The 13,612-nt window shown below is 35.6% G+C and overlaps 1 protein-coding gene across 2 annotated transcripts in view; it reads left to right on the top strand.

Annotated features, from left to right (window-relative positions):
• LOC125242653 (tyrosine kinase receptor Cad96Ca) overlaps positions 1–13,612 on the top strand; it is a 109,759-nt gene that overhangs the window by 34,963 nt on the left and 61,184 nt on the right. The window contains exon 1 of one of the 2 annotated variants that reach the window (XM_048151496.1): positions 5,000–5,324. The exons of the other annotated variant lie outside the window; for it this stretch is intronic. The gene's annotated coding sequence lies outside the window, so the exon portion shown is untranslated. Of the gene's footprint in view, positions 1–4,999; positions 5,325–13,612 lie in introns of those variants that run through there. 2 annotated transcript variants of the gene reach the window in all.

A 13,612-nucleotide genomic window follows, 5' to 3' on the forward strand; every position in this document is an offset into this window, starting at 1 on the left:
GTAAGTTTTGACGCATCTTGCTCACAAACGCGATCTCTGACTGCTCCTGATCTCAGTCCGAGAACGAAGCGGTCGCGGTACACTTTATCGAGAGAAGATTCAAAATCACAGTGAACAGCCAAGCCTCTCAATCGAGCTGCCCAATCCTCTACGCTTTCTGCCTCCGCTTGCATTGCGTTATAGAACTTACTAAGGTCCGCAAATGTTGCACGTTTCGGGGTCAGATGCTTGTTCAACACTTCTATCAACTCGTCAAATTTTGAACTCTCAACCACGTTAGGGTGAAGTAAATTACGGAGTAAAAGATAGGCTTCGTCGGATAAATGAGTCAATAAGACAGCACGTTTCTTGTCCTCGGAATCTATTCCATTTAACAAAATGAACTGTTTTACCTTGTTACAGAAAATTTCCCATTGTTGCGTTTTGGGTTCAAATGCACTTAAAGTGCCGATAGTCATCGTCGCCATGTGAAATGTATGGAAATAATCTAAATAAACATGAATAAAACTGGAGATTCTAAGACAGGACAAAAGAATATATTTTCTCTCAGAAAGACATTGACAACATCCACTCACAACCATAAACAATGAGATAGAGGATACATATCAGTTACACACAGGTGAAATAGTACATTTCGATACAAGTGCGAAAAAGAGGAAGTTCGAAACGAGTGGCGATAAATTAAAACACGACCGAAGGGAGTGTTTTAAATCGACACGAGTTACGAATTCCCTTTTCGCACGTGTATCGAACGACGTTTTTCAGTACAGATGGACCTCCGAACGGTAAAATCAGGCAATAGTTACAGATTGTATCAGTTTTCACAATTAAAACGTTTTCAAAAAGAATATACCTACGCTGATTTTGTGGAAAAAGTCAAAACAATCTTTAAATGGAGATAAAGCTACGAATGTATTTTTGGAATACGTACGGTTAATAGATAAACAAGAAAACAGTAGAAAGGTGGATAGTTTATCGGTATTCTACAGGTTACATTTCGTGAAGTGTGCGATGGGATTATTGAAAGTTAAACCAAATTGTTGAATAAATAGAGTAATATAGGAATAAGTTTCCTTTATACCACGATTTAGAAACATAAGAAAAAAAAATATGTTTTGCCCATCCAGGCTTTTAATTCATAATTTCCAAAAAGTGGAATACGTCCTTTATAAATCACATTGGTCAGGACGAGGATAAACACGGACTTGCGTTTCACAGTTAAGTCGTCACTTCACCACTGATTCGCACAAAAGGATTTGTGCATCCAGCTTTATCATCATGTGAACGGCTAAGGAGTGAAACTCATTTTCGTCACATCTATTACCAGCCCACTATAACTTGGAACTTTAAGGGTATTTATTTACTGCCTTCTATTTATTTTTTCGTATTTTAATATTTGAACAATTTGTATTATAAATAATGTATTCATCACATTCCTATTTTTATTCGTATGATATAAATCAAGACTGAATAGGTAAACCGGCGCCGTCATAGACTGCATCGAAACTTTTCTTCGGGTGAGATTATAAGTCAAAATTCGGCTGCCCTAAGCAGAAATCAAGTATCTGGGTTTTGCCAAATTTTACAGTAGAGCGAAAAAACGTTTTTTTTTTTATTTTTCCTGATTACCTGCTTATTAATTAATTGATAGCCTTTTAAACAGACGAACTTTATTATACTAGATATCATTAATAGTGTACTATAATTATTTTTTCAAAATGATTAGCACAATCATTTTAAAATACAAAACCGGCCAAGAGCGTGTCGGGCCACGCTTAGTGTAGGGTTCCGTAGTTTTTCGTATTTTTCTCAAAAACTACTGAACCTATCAAGTTCAAAACAATTTTCCTAGAAAGTATTTATAAAGTTCTACTTTTGTGATTTTTTTCATATTTTTTAAACATATGGTTCAAAAGTTAGAGGGGGGGGACGCACTTTTTTTTCCTTTAGGAGCGATTATTTCCGAAAATATTAATATTATCAAAAAACGGTCTTAGTAAACCCTTATTCATTTTTAAATACCTATCCAACAATATATCACACGTTGGGGTTGGAATGAAAAAAAATATCAGCCCCCACTTTACATGTAGAGGGGGTACCCTAATAAAACATTTTTTTCCATTTTTTATTTTTGCACTTTGTTGGCGTGATTGATATACGTATTGGTACCAAATTTCAGCTTTCTAGTGCTTACGGTTACTGAGATTATCCGCGGACGGACGGACGGACGGACGGACGGACGGACGGACGGACGGACGGACGGACGGACGGACGGACAGACAGACATGGCGAAACTATAAGGGTTCCTAGTTGACTACGGAACCCTAAAAACAGCTTTCTGTGTAGATTGCGATAAGAAAATTTTAAAGCTTTTCTACAAGAAAGCAAGTATCTTGAACTATTTTCTTGAGCTTTGGTAGTCTTGTTATTTTTAACTGTATCTAAAACAAAAACTACAGAACGGATTTTCATGGGGTTTTCACCAATAAATAGAATGATTCTTGAGAAAGGTTTTAGTATATAAGTATATAATTTGTTGAGATCTTATTTGAATTAGTTGAAATATGTCAATTTTTGCTAATCAAGTCGGACAAAATTCTGCTGGCTGAGAGCTTTAATCGAAAACGCTGCCTAAACTGTTTGAGCTATATCAAAACAATGTATTGCGAAATTGTGTATCTTTCATAGACCTACAAAAAAAGTCTGTAATAGCATATATGTATACAATGGCCGCTGGTATATGTATACAATGTATACATTTTAGATAGATTCCTTTATCGTAGTGTATGTCATGCTTGTGTAAATAAGGTTTTAATATAAATGCAATGTTGGAGTAATCCACGGAAAAGAAGCTCTGGTTGTGTTTGAATGCAAGTTGTCTTAAGATTATAGGTTTAAGAGGTTTTTCTGTCACGAAGAGTTCAAAAATACTCATGAAATTGAATCAATTACTTACGTTGTAGGAGACTCTTTAAATCATAAAAAATAATGAAAGTTATAGTCTTTCTTAATTATAATAATAGGGAACTTGACTGTAGTTAAAATAAATTATTTTATATCATGCACGAAATAAAGCGTCAGATAATTATGAGAAAAACATGGACAGCAGTTATTTTTAAATCCAATTTCTATTTAATAAGTCAGGTAGAAATATATAAAGTAACGGAGTTGACCGCGACGTCACTCAATTCAATTTCATATAAATTCCATATTAGCAAGTCTTTTAAATTCGTTTTCACAGTTCTTAAAAAGAAGCTGATTTAACTAGGAGGCTAGTAGCCTATTGATCAACTAACCAACATGCAATAATTATGTAAGTATGTTCGATATATGTATTTTCGTATTTTGTATAAAAGAAGTTACATATTACAGGTAAATAAGACAAGTTCCTCGTGATTTTACTGTATACATCTGGTTGTTTTTAATACTAAGGCAATTTCTACCTGAAACCCAAATTAATACATGTATAAGTAATTACAAGCTTTTGACATCATAACAAAATGATAGACGCCGGAGTCAAGTAACTTCGCAATGAATATCAATAGTTCTACGCTAAAGTCAAGTAACTTATCAATAAATATCAGTATTTCTACACTGAAGTCAAGTAACTTCGCAATCGATATCAATATTTCAACTCTGAAGTCAAGTAACTTAGCCATCTAATATGAATTGCAAGTATCTTTCGCAAGATACTCGATTTCAAGATAGAAATAGGGTAGATACTTGACTTTAGCTTAGAATACCCCGTTAAAAAAAGATACTTGAATTTTTTAAAGTTCTATATTTTGAAAAATATACATTATAAAAATTTCAAAAAAGTACTGAAATATGTATTTTGAAAAAATGAATCGAATGATGTAAAAAACCACTTTTTGGAAAAATTGAGATACTTGATTTCTGCGTAGGGCAGCCGAAATGCTTTACTTCTTTCCAATCCATACTTCCATACTTAATATGTATTATAAATGGGAAAGTGTGTGTCTGTTTGTTTCATTTGTTTGTCCGTCTTTCACGGCAAAACGGAGCGACTAATTGTCGTGATTTTTTAAGTGGAGATAGTTGAAGGGATGGAAAGTGACATAGGCTACTTTTTGTGTCTTTCTAATGCGAGCGAAGCCGCGGGCAAAAGCTAGTAATAAAACTATAAAGTATAGTGCCTAATAGTACCTACTGACAAATTTTACGAGACCAATGAAATTGAAAAGGGCCAACTTTTGACGTTTTTATCCTTTATACTGCAGGACGCTTGGTGGACCGCATAAGTTATCAGCTGCAAAAGTGCATGGCGAATTTATCAATGAATGCATTCATAATTTCTCCATGCCATTTTGCAGCTCACTGTACAATGTATATCTAAGAGGCTATTGCCAGATTAGTGGTCATGGGGTATTACGCCACGCGCACACGGGCGCACGCGCAGGCGCCGGTCGCGCGCGCGCACGCACTGCTCAACTCCATGCTAGAAGCATACCCGGAGTGTGATTTGTTCGCTAGTGCAATTGGATGATTGATGATGGAATGTAAGAAGGAGATTGAGAGGGAGATGCCTGTAAGTAGTATTACTATTAATTAAGCTAACTTTGTAAAATATACTTTTATACATGATGTATAAGTATTATCGATACCAATTTGTGCCGCTGTGGCCTTAGCTGTTAAGGTACAATTGTAAACTGGGAATAAATAAATAAATTATATGTATATGAGCGACCTATAGAATCAAAAATATTTAATTTCGTATAAATTTCTACTACCTACTTAATTAATTTTATCAATACAAATAAGACAATATTACAGATCCTATTTATCTTAAGATCACTGGCCGTGAACACAAACAATTTTGTGTTTTCCCCAGCATTACTTAGCAAATTGGCAGACCAAAACATCTCGTTGACAAGGCGTTAGCGGCTTTGTTGTTAACTCATTAAGGTGTAGAACCGGTTCGATGACGTCAGGTAGTGGGGTCCGTGGTCACGACTTGCGTGCGACCAGTCATCCGAGAGATCCGGCGCGAGCGCGTCGCCGCCGCTAGCGCCATCTTTTATTTGTTTATCAAACTTTCAAATTGTACATCAAATATTGCACAACATTGAAATTACAGACTTTTAAAAAAACTTTGAATAAAACCCGTTTAAAACAAATGTCTAAGTGATTATTTTATTGTGTTTTGTGTTGACTATAAAATAAATTTCTAACGATTAACGTAATCTAGACAGGATTTAGTATCATTAATGAACTTTCTATTTTGTTAAACGAATCAATTGGATGTGAATCGAATGGCGCTGAACGACAGTTTTCTACATAAACTTTCTCCGATACATGATTGGGTAATTGCATTTACTTATATAGTTTCTATAGGTAATCATTATTCCTTAGTCACGTTACGCGTTAAGGCGAACTGTCATCATGGTTAACAAAATAGATGTAGGCGTATTTTATTCATAAAGGGTTTACTGTTACTTATTTTATAATAATTCTTGAATTAAACGCTTAAAATAAATAAAATGTTACTGTAAAAGCCCAAGGTATGGTATAAACTCAGTTTTACCGGGAAATCCTTGGTTTTATCGATGCCGTTTGGTAAAAGCCCGAAGTAAGAAATATTTGTTGTTACACCTGTAAACCTAGGTCTTATCACGGCAGTCAGTACTTTGTTGTATGTTGTGTCACTTGTATATCAGGAAGAATTTGAACAACTTCTGTCTTCAAAATTGGATCAGCTAGTTACTTAGTACCATAATATTGAATGTTAGGCACCTTATACAATAGGCCAAGCAATAAAAAAATATAGAAAGAAATGCAAGGACCAAAACTTTTGACTTCGTAACTTTATTTGGGCTAGTTAGGAATCTTAGGAGCTTAACATATCCAACATACCTTGACATAAGTTCCAGGCTGTACCCCTAAAACTGGAAGTACAAAAAATAAGTACCTATCCCAGGTACTGAAGCAATAAAAACCGATTAAATTTGTTGCAAGCTGATTTATATTTAGGATACTTTGTACAGTTTACGAGATATCGGCTATTGAATATTTTATTCGGTGGTCAAAAAATTTACAAATAAATTAGTCTATTTTGCAGACAGCATAAAGACCCTTTAAGCATAGAAGACCGCAAAAAGGTCCTAAATCATTAACAATCGATTCAGAGTGATTTCGGCATTTTTTTTAAATATGACAATAAAAATATACCTATCAGTTCCGAAATCCTCGAATTGGAGTTTGATTCAGCAAACAAAAATTAGAAATCGCACGTTCTTGCTTGACACTATTTTGCTAATTGCTGACCACTGTTTCTTAATTGTTGTCAACGTTGTATAATATTTGGGAAACAGCGATAAGACCTAGCTTACCTAGATCGATTTGTCACTCCCGATAATTCCCATATAGCAAATCTGTTTTAAATGCGAATAATATGATTCAAGAGTCTCTCAGTTAAAGATAAGAAATAATAATATAACCCAATTCAAAAGGCAGGTAAGTATGGTCGCGCGATAAATGATAAAACATCAGGCATTCCATTACATATCGAACTTACAAATAGTGCGATAGGGACGGCCTGATGTTTTATCATTTATCGCGCGACCTTGCTTGCCTGCCAGAACGATATCGCTATCCGAAATATTTCATTCGTCATCGTACGTCTCGCCAGACGATATTCGAATGACATCCTCCATATAGTTATGGCGTAATTATGTGGTCCTGATTTTTAAGATGTTTTACTTCACACAAAATAAGTAAAAGCAATTGTCTTTCTTTATTACTTCTTTTATACCAGTGCCCTGTTTATCAAAACTTACAAGCCTTGTATTACAAGCATTTTGCCTGTAAAATTATTCATTATTACAAGAAAGTGTTTATCAAAACTTCACTTGTAGACTACAAGTTACAAGTGACGTTTTTAATTTTACAAGTATATTTTTACACGTGTATTCGTGATTTTGTTTATCAAAATATTACTTGTAAGTTACAACTTGTAAAAAATGACGCAAAAACCTTAGGGAGTCCGGAGACCCTCTATTCCGTATTACAAGTTCACAAGTGTCGGTTGGTAGGTGTTTTTAATTATAATATTTTATTTCAAAATGTGGCTAAATGATTCGAGTGGCCACGGAACCAGATTTATAATAGTCATGTTCATACAATAAAAAATATAGTAGATTATGTTAGAAGGGAGCAAAATTACATATTTACAGCGAGAGCGTAAATTGAATCCTGAGCATAGCGAGGGATTCAAGTGTTAACAAAAGGTGGAAATTTTGTTAATATTATATACTGATAACATGAAGTCCTTGAAGGAAAAGTGCAACTTTGCTCCTCACAGAGAAAAAAGTAGCCTTTCCCTTGAGTGCTGTGAAAATATCATTTTAAAATCCCGCTTCTAACGAATAGCATTTGTCGAATTATATCAATAAGCTCACTAATTCCAATAAGGTCTAGTTTACCCTTCAGGTTGGAAGGACAGATGGCAGTCGCTTTAGTAAAAACTAGTGCCTATGCCAAATCTTGGGATTAAATGTCAAAGCGGACCCCAGCCTCCATGAGCCATGGCAAATGGCGGGATAACGCAAGGAGGATGAGGATGATATCAATTAGCTCATATGTGACTATGTCAAAAATTTAAATGGCTATGTGCCGGAAAATTTCGTACGATACACGTGGGAAAAGGGAATTCGTATTTTTTTTTATATGTTAGGCACAGACGTTATACTATTCAGCCATGTATTTAACTAGTCCACAACCATTTAAAAACAAAAAAAAGTGACATGGCGGGGAAAGAACATGGTTGCGGTACATTAATTTGATTTTAGAATTCACAAGAATTACAAGTAAAAATTTACAAGTGTGTAATTTCACAATCCTTGTAAGCTTTTTTTGATAAACGTAATTTACACGTACTTGTGAAATTTTTCTTGTAACGTGTAACTTGTGAACTTGTAGACTTGTAATATTTGATAAACAGGGCACAGTTCTACAAGTTCACAAGTTACCCATTACAAGCTAATTTTTACAAGTAAGTACGTGTAAATTGTGTTTATCAAAAAATACAAGATTTGTAAAATGTGTAATTTTGTAAACTTGTAAATTTTTACTTGTAAATTCTAAAATCAAATCAATGTACCGCCACCATGTTCTTTTCCCGCCACGTCACTTTTTTTTGTTTTTAAATGGCTGTGGCCTGGTTAAATACGTGGCTGAATAGTATAACGCCTGACATCAAAAAAAAATACGAATTCCCTTTTCGCACGTCGTGTATCGTACGAAATTTTCCGGCACATGGCCATTAAAATTTTTGAAATAGTCACGTATGAGCTAATTGATAGCGGAGTAGATATTTATAATAGAAGCGGAATTTGAAAATGATATTTTCACATCACTCAAGGGAAAGGCTACTTTTTTCTCTGTGAGGAGGGAGCAAAGTTGCACTTTTCCTTCAAGGACTTCATGTTGTCAGTATAAAATATTAACAAAATTTCCACCTTATGTTAACACTTGAATCCCTCGCTATGCTCAGGATTCAATTTACGCTCTCGCTGTAAATATCTAATTTTGCTCCCTTCTAACATTATCTACTATATTTATTGTATGAACATGACTATTATAAATCTGGTTCCGTGGCCACTCGAATCATTTAAGAATAAGAATAAGAATAAGAATTTATTTATTGCCTCAAAAAACTTACAAGTAACCTTACATTTAGCTTCATAGTATTTAGCCTCATTTTGAAATAAAATCTAATTAAAAACACCAACCAACCGACACTTGTGAACTTGTATACGGAATAGAGGGTTTTGCGTCATTTTTTACAAGTTGTAACTTACAAGTATATTTTGATGAACAAAATCACGAATACACGTGTAAAAATATACTTGTAAAATTAAAAACGTCACTTGTAACTTGTAGTCTACAAGTGAAGTTTTGATAAACACATTCTTGTAATAATGAATAATTTTACAGGCAAAATGCTTGTAATACAAGTCTTGTAAGTTTTGATAAACAGGGCACTGATCTATTCATTTCATTATAGTTGACTTGTAAAGTCCATACACAAGATGGTATGTAGGTTATAAGAACTATAAATGTATACTACGTAGTCTAACGCTCAATTTAATAGTTATGATGTAGAAAATAGTAAAGTATCGGTAATCCACGAGTGATCGCGAGAGAAAGCCGCGCCGCGGCACGCTTTACCGCGCGTGGTCAAGTGGACCATTGTAGCTGTGAATTATCACTTGAAAGTTAATCCTAAGCTGTTATTTTAATTTAAAACCCGAAGAATGTTCGATGAGTTTACGTTTACACACATACAAACATGCATAACCCTATTTCCTCGATGGGATTTTTGTGATCAAATCAGAGAACTTGAAGAAAGGTCAGGTGCACCTTAAAACGCACCTAGCGTATATGTACATAGAATGTTATGAAAGCGATAGAAGCGACAATTAGTGTCAATTCATCGTCTATGTCCACCCCCTCCGGGACTAATTGTACATAAATATTATAAGACCTTTTTTCACAAACTGAGGCCACTGTAATTTCAACAAAGCTATACTAAAACCATAATTAGGTTCCGAAAATAAAAGATGGCTGACCAATGGCTGGCTATAGATACCCTTATAAGTATTAGATGTTAATATTAAGTATTATTGTACAAGTTGTACAACAGAGTTATCTCCAAAAAATGTTTTCAAATTCGCTCCTCTCGCCAACTCGATCCACATCTTAACGAAATACAGTACAGGGAAAATGAGTCAGTATTTTTTCCTTTTTACTTATTATAGAGAAACGGTCCAAAATATTTTTAAATAATTTCCTAGTATGCCTTTTCCTTGTACTGCCCGTGTACAGTAATATTTTCCATAAAGTTTTTCGTGCAGTCAGGTGTCAGTACCAAACCTTTTTTTTAAATTTAAATTGGTCGAATTTCTGGATTTTCTGGAATTTCGTATATTTAGCCCTTTATTTATTTAGCACGCAATCTGAGTGGGCCTGCGGAGTTTTCTGAGAATAGAAGAAATAAAATGGCAATAATAGTTTTGAATGATTTACGGTTAATTTAACACGACTTATTTATATTGGCCGGAATATAAAATGAGATCGTTTATTTGGCTCGGAGTTGCTATCATTTTAGTTATTTTAGTATTACTATCTAAAGCTGTTGGTTTTCCATGAAAATAAATAAATAAAATATAATACACCGTCATTTACTCATCGTTGTTTGTCGATCTTGATATTACGATGTAAGTAACATAAACACATTATACTGACCATGGTTTAAGATATACCGATTAATTCCGGTCACTGCAACTTAAGGAAAAGCAAACCCAAGTAATATTTTCACGCGGATTGTTTACTGTAAGTTAAAAAAAGGAAATAATTAATCTGAAACTGTGCAAAGTATTGTCGTGTACTGACAGTTATTGTTTTTCCTGAGGCCTGTGTCACCGCGTTTACAATGATAGTCCGACAGCAACACTTCGTCGTTTAATGTATGTCCAATAAGTAAATATTGATGCTGGGTGCTAATGTTAATTATTGATCCAGATATGGGCTACACATTGTCTGTCAACACCAATACATATATTACAAAAAAATAACACTCTTACAGTTTGTGAAGAAGAAGCGCTGGTAGCCTAGCGGTAAGTGCGAGCGACTTTCGTTCTGGAGGTCACGGGTTCGAACCCCGGCTCGCACCAACCAATGAGTTTTTCATTTATGTGCGAAATGTCATTTGATATTTGCCAGTCGCTTTTCGGCGAAGGAAAACATCGTGAGGATAACGCAAGGAGGATGATGATGACAGTTTGTGAAGCAAGAGATTAACTTTATAAATAAATAAAGTAAGTGATCCAATAATTGACAAAAAACATTCCGCGATTATTTTGACATCACCTCAAAATAGAACCAGGATCATAGGTGATTTAGGGGTCAAACTTCCGACTGAACAACAAAATCCAGTTCTTCTTAGTTTCCAGGTTACATATTACAGGCTGATGCTGAGCCTAGTGCACATCTTTATAGTAGATTATACACCAAGGGAATAAAACACTGTTTTATGTTACGGGCGCGACATTGAATCCTGAACGTAACGAAGGACTCCTAGTTTTACTCCCGAGCGTAGCGAGGGAGTTATAGAATCAATTCCCGAGCGAAGCGAGGGAATTAAGACTGAGTCCTGAGTGCAGTGAGGGATTCAAGCGCCCAAGACAAAAACAGTTTTATTCCCGAGGTATATACTCTACTTTTCTCACCTTATGCGAGACAAGAAAAAACAGCAAATTAATAGTGTTTATATTTATATATTTAAGAAAATAATTATAATTTAAAAATACAAGTTTATATTTGAGACATTAGTCCAATTATGGAAACTTGTCACAACTCGTTTCTGACAGCATTTCAACAAATGAAGATCGTGCGTCAAATGAAAATCGAGTCGGTCGCGGCTTCGGTTTTTGAAAATCGAGTTGGCCATGCCCGCCGCGGGCATTACGGCTTAACGAAATTAGACTTTATCGTCATAGCAATAAGGTGCAATTATTTGGCAATTACATTATTGCGCCGTGTGTAATAATGAATTTTCATACAACATTATATCACGGTTGTTGACAAGGGATATAATGTCATGCTTTCCGTGAAGTTCTAATGACATATAATCCGACTTTGTCGAGCATGAGGTGTGAAAAATTACTTGTACACGTTACGTACATTGTACTTTTATAATATAAGTAGGTAGTTTAAATTTAAGAAAAGCGTTTTCACTTTTTTTTACATATTTAATTTATACACATCGCATAGCATCAGACAATGTATGCCTTTCAGATTTGAGGAGTTCCCTCGATTTCTCCAGGATCCCATCATCAGAACTGGGTTCTGAGAAAAATGGGACCAATCTGTATGCATATACATTCAATCAAAAAAAAATTTTTCAACATCGGTCCAGTAACGACGGAGATATCGAGGAACAAACAACCGTCCTTCTTGAGATATGAGACGACGGTTAAAAATAATGTTAATTAATCGCGTTCGACCTGTATGTGACTTTAAATATAATATGTTTAATGATTTCTTATCAAGTGCTAAAATATAAAGTTTCATGGTTTTATCATTTAAAATTAAGAAATCCCATACAAACTTTCAACCTCTTTTTCAACCCCTTCATCCCTTTTTTTCGAAATAAAAAGTAGCCTATGTTCTGTCTCAGGGTCTAAAGATTGTCTGTTCCAAATTTCATCAAAATCGGTTACGTGCTTACGTGGTTTAAGCGGGAAAGCGTAACAGACAGACAGACAGACAGACAGACAGACAGAGTTACTTTCACATTTATAATATTAGTATGGAATAGTATGGATTATAAACTCTATTAATACCCAACTCTTCTTTAAAGTATCGAGTTCTAATTTTATCCCGCTGCGTACAAATAAGTTTATCCTTTATTCGAAAACTTTTCAGGTTTACAAATTAATGGTGTTTCATGAAACGCCTCCGGATGAATGAGCCGGGTCGACGCGATCGGAAGTTACTTCCTAGCAAATGGATAAAAAGTTTATCCCAAAACTTGGTAGGCCGGTAAAATGCCCAAACCAAACACTGAGGCTGTCATTGGTAATGAGATAATCACATTAGTTACAAATTCCCCTTTCGCACGTGTATCGTACGAAGTTTTTCAACAGATATGGCCCTTAGTTTAGACTTGACAAGAAATGTATAGGGTACTACTTTGCGAACTAGTGCGGAGAAAAAACACCGTATATACTGAACAATATATTTTTCTAATCAGTTAACTTTGTACAATGTAAAAAATAATGAATGTAAGTGGGAGAAAAATTAAGTGCTATAAGGAACAAAGGAGATGGCGGGACGACCTGGACGCATTCTACCCAAAATGGTGGGAGAATGCCGACAACAGGGTCGAGTGGAGAAAGCGAGGGGAGGCCTTTGCCCAGCAGTGGGACACAAAAGAGGCTAAAAAAAAGGAACAATTAACTGTGTTTACAATCGTAATTTACACTCTATATAGGGTGCCGCTCTGTCGAGGGCTCCACAAGCCTTCGGAAATGTCATATACTTGAAATTTTTGACCCTTGCCTTCGTGACCCGGTGGCCGTGCGGTTTAGGCATCCGTCCGGTAAATGGAGGACGCTGGTTCGATTCCAGTTCGGGACACTTGGTCACTTTTTCTTTGTTTTGTATATGACATTTATTTCATATTAATCATAATTTATTTCTAAGCATATATTTCTAATCTCTCTCTTGAGAATCTGTGGAGTATGTGCCGACAACCTCCGATCGCCCAGGAAGTGGCTCAGCGGAAATGGAGATGGATCGGTCATACCCTTCGAAGAGGAGCTACCAACAGCGCCAGTATCGCGTTTGAGTGGCGGCCTCAAGGAGGAAAGAGGGCCCGCAAACGCCCCGTACACACCTGGAGGCGGAGCGTTGAGAACGAGCTGAGGGAATATGTACTGAGCTGGAACGAGGTCAAGGCGGTGGCTCAAGATAGAAAGGCGTGGAAGGATCTTGTGGAGGCCCTATGCACCTATGGGGTGCCTTAGGACATACAACAACAACAACATATATTTCTAATACTCGTTACGTTAATGGATTCATAGGCAAC

Source organism: Leguminivora glycinivorella, chromosome 3 (assembly GCF_023078275.1).
Source record: "Leguminivora glycinivorella isolate SPB_JAAS2020 chromosome 3, LegGlyc_1.1, whole genome shotgun sequence".
NCBI lineage: Eukaryota > Metazoa > Arthropoda > Insecta > Lepidoptera > Tortricidae > Leguminivora > Leguminivora glycinivorella.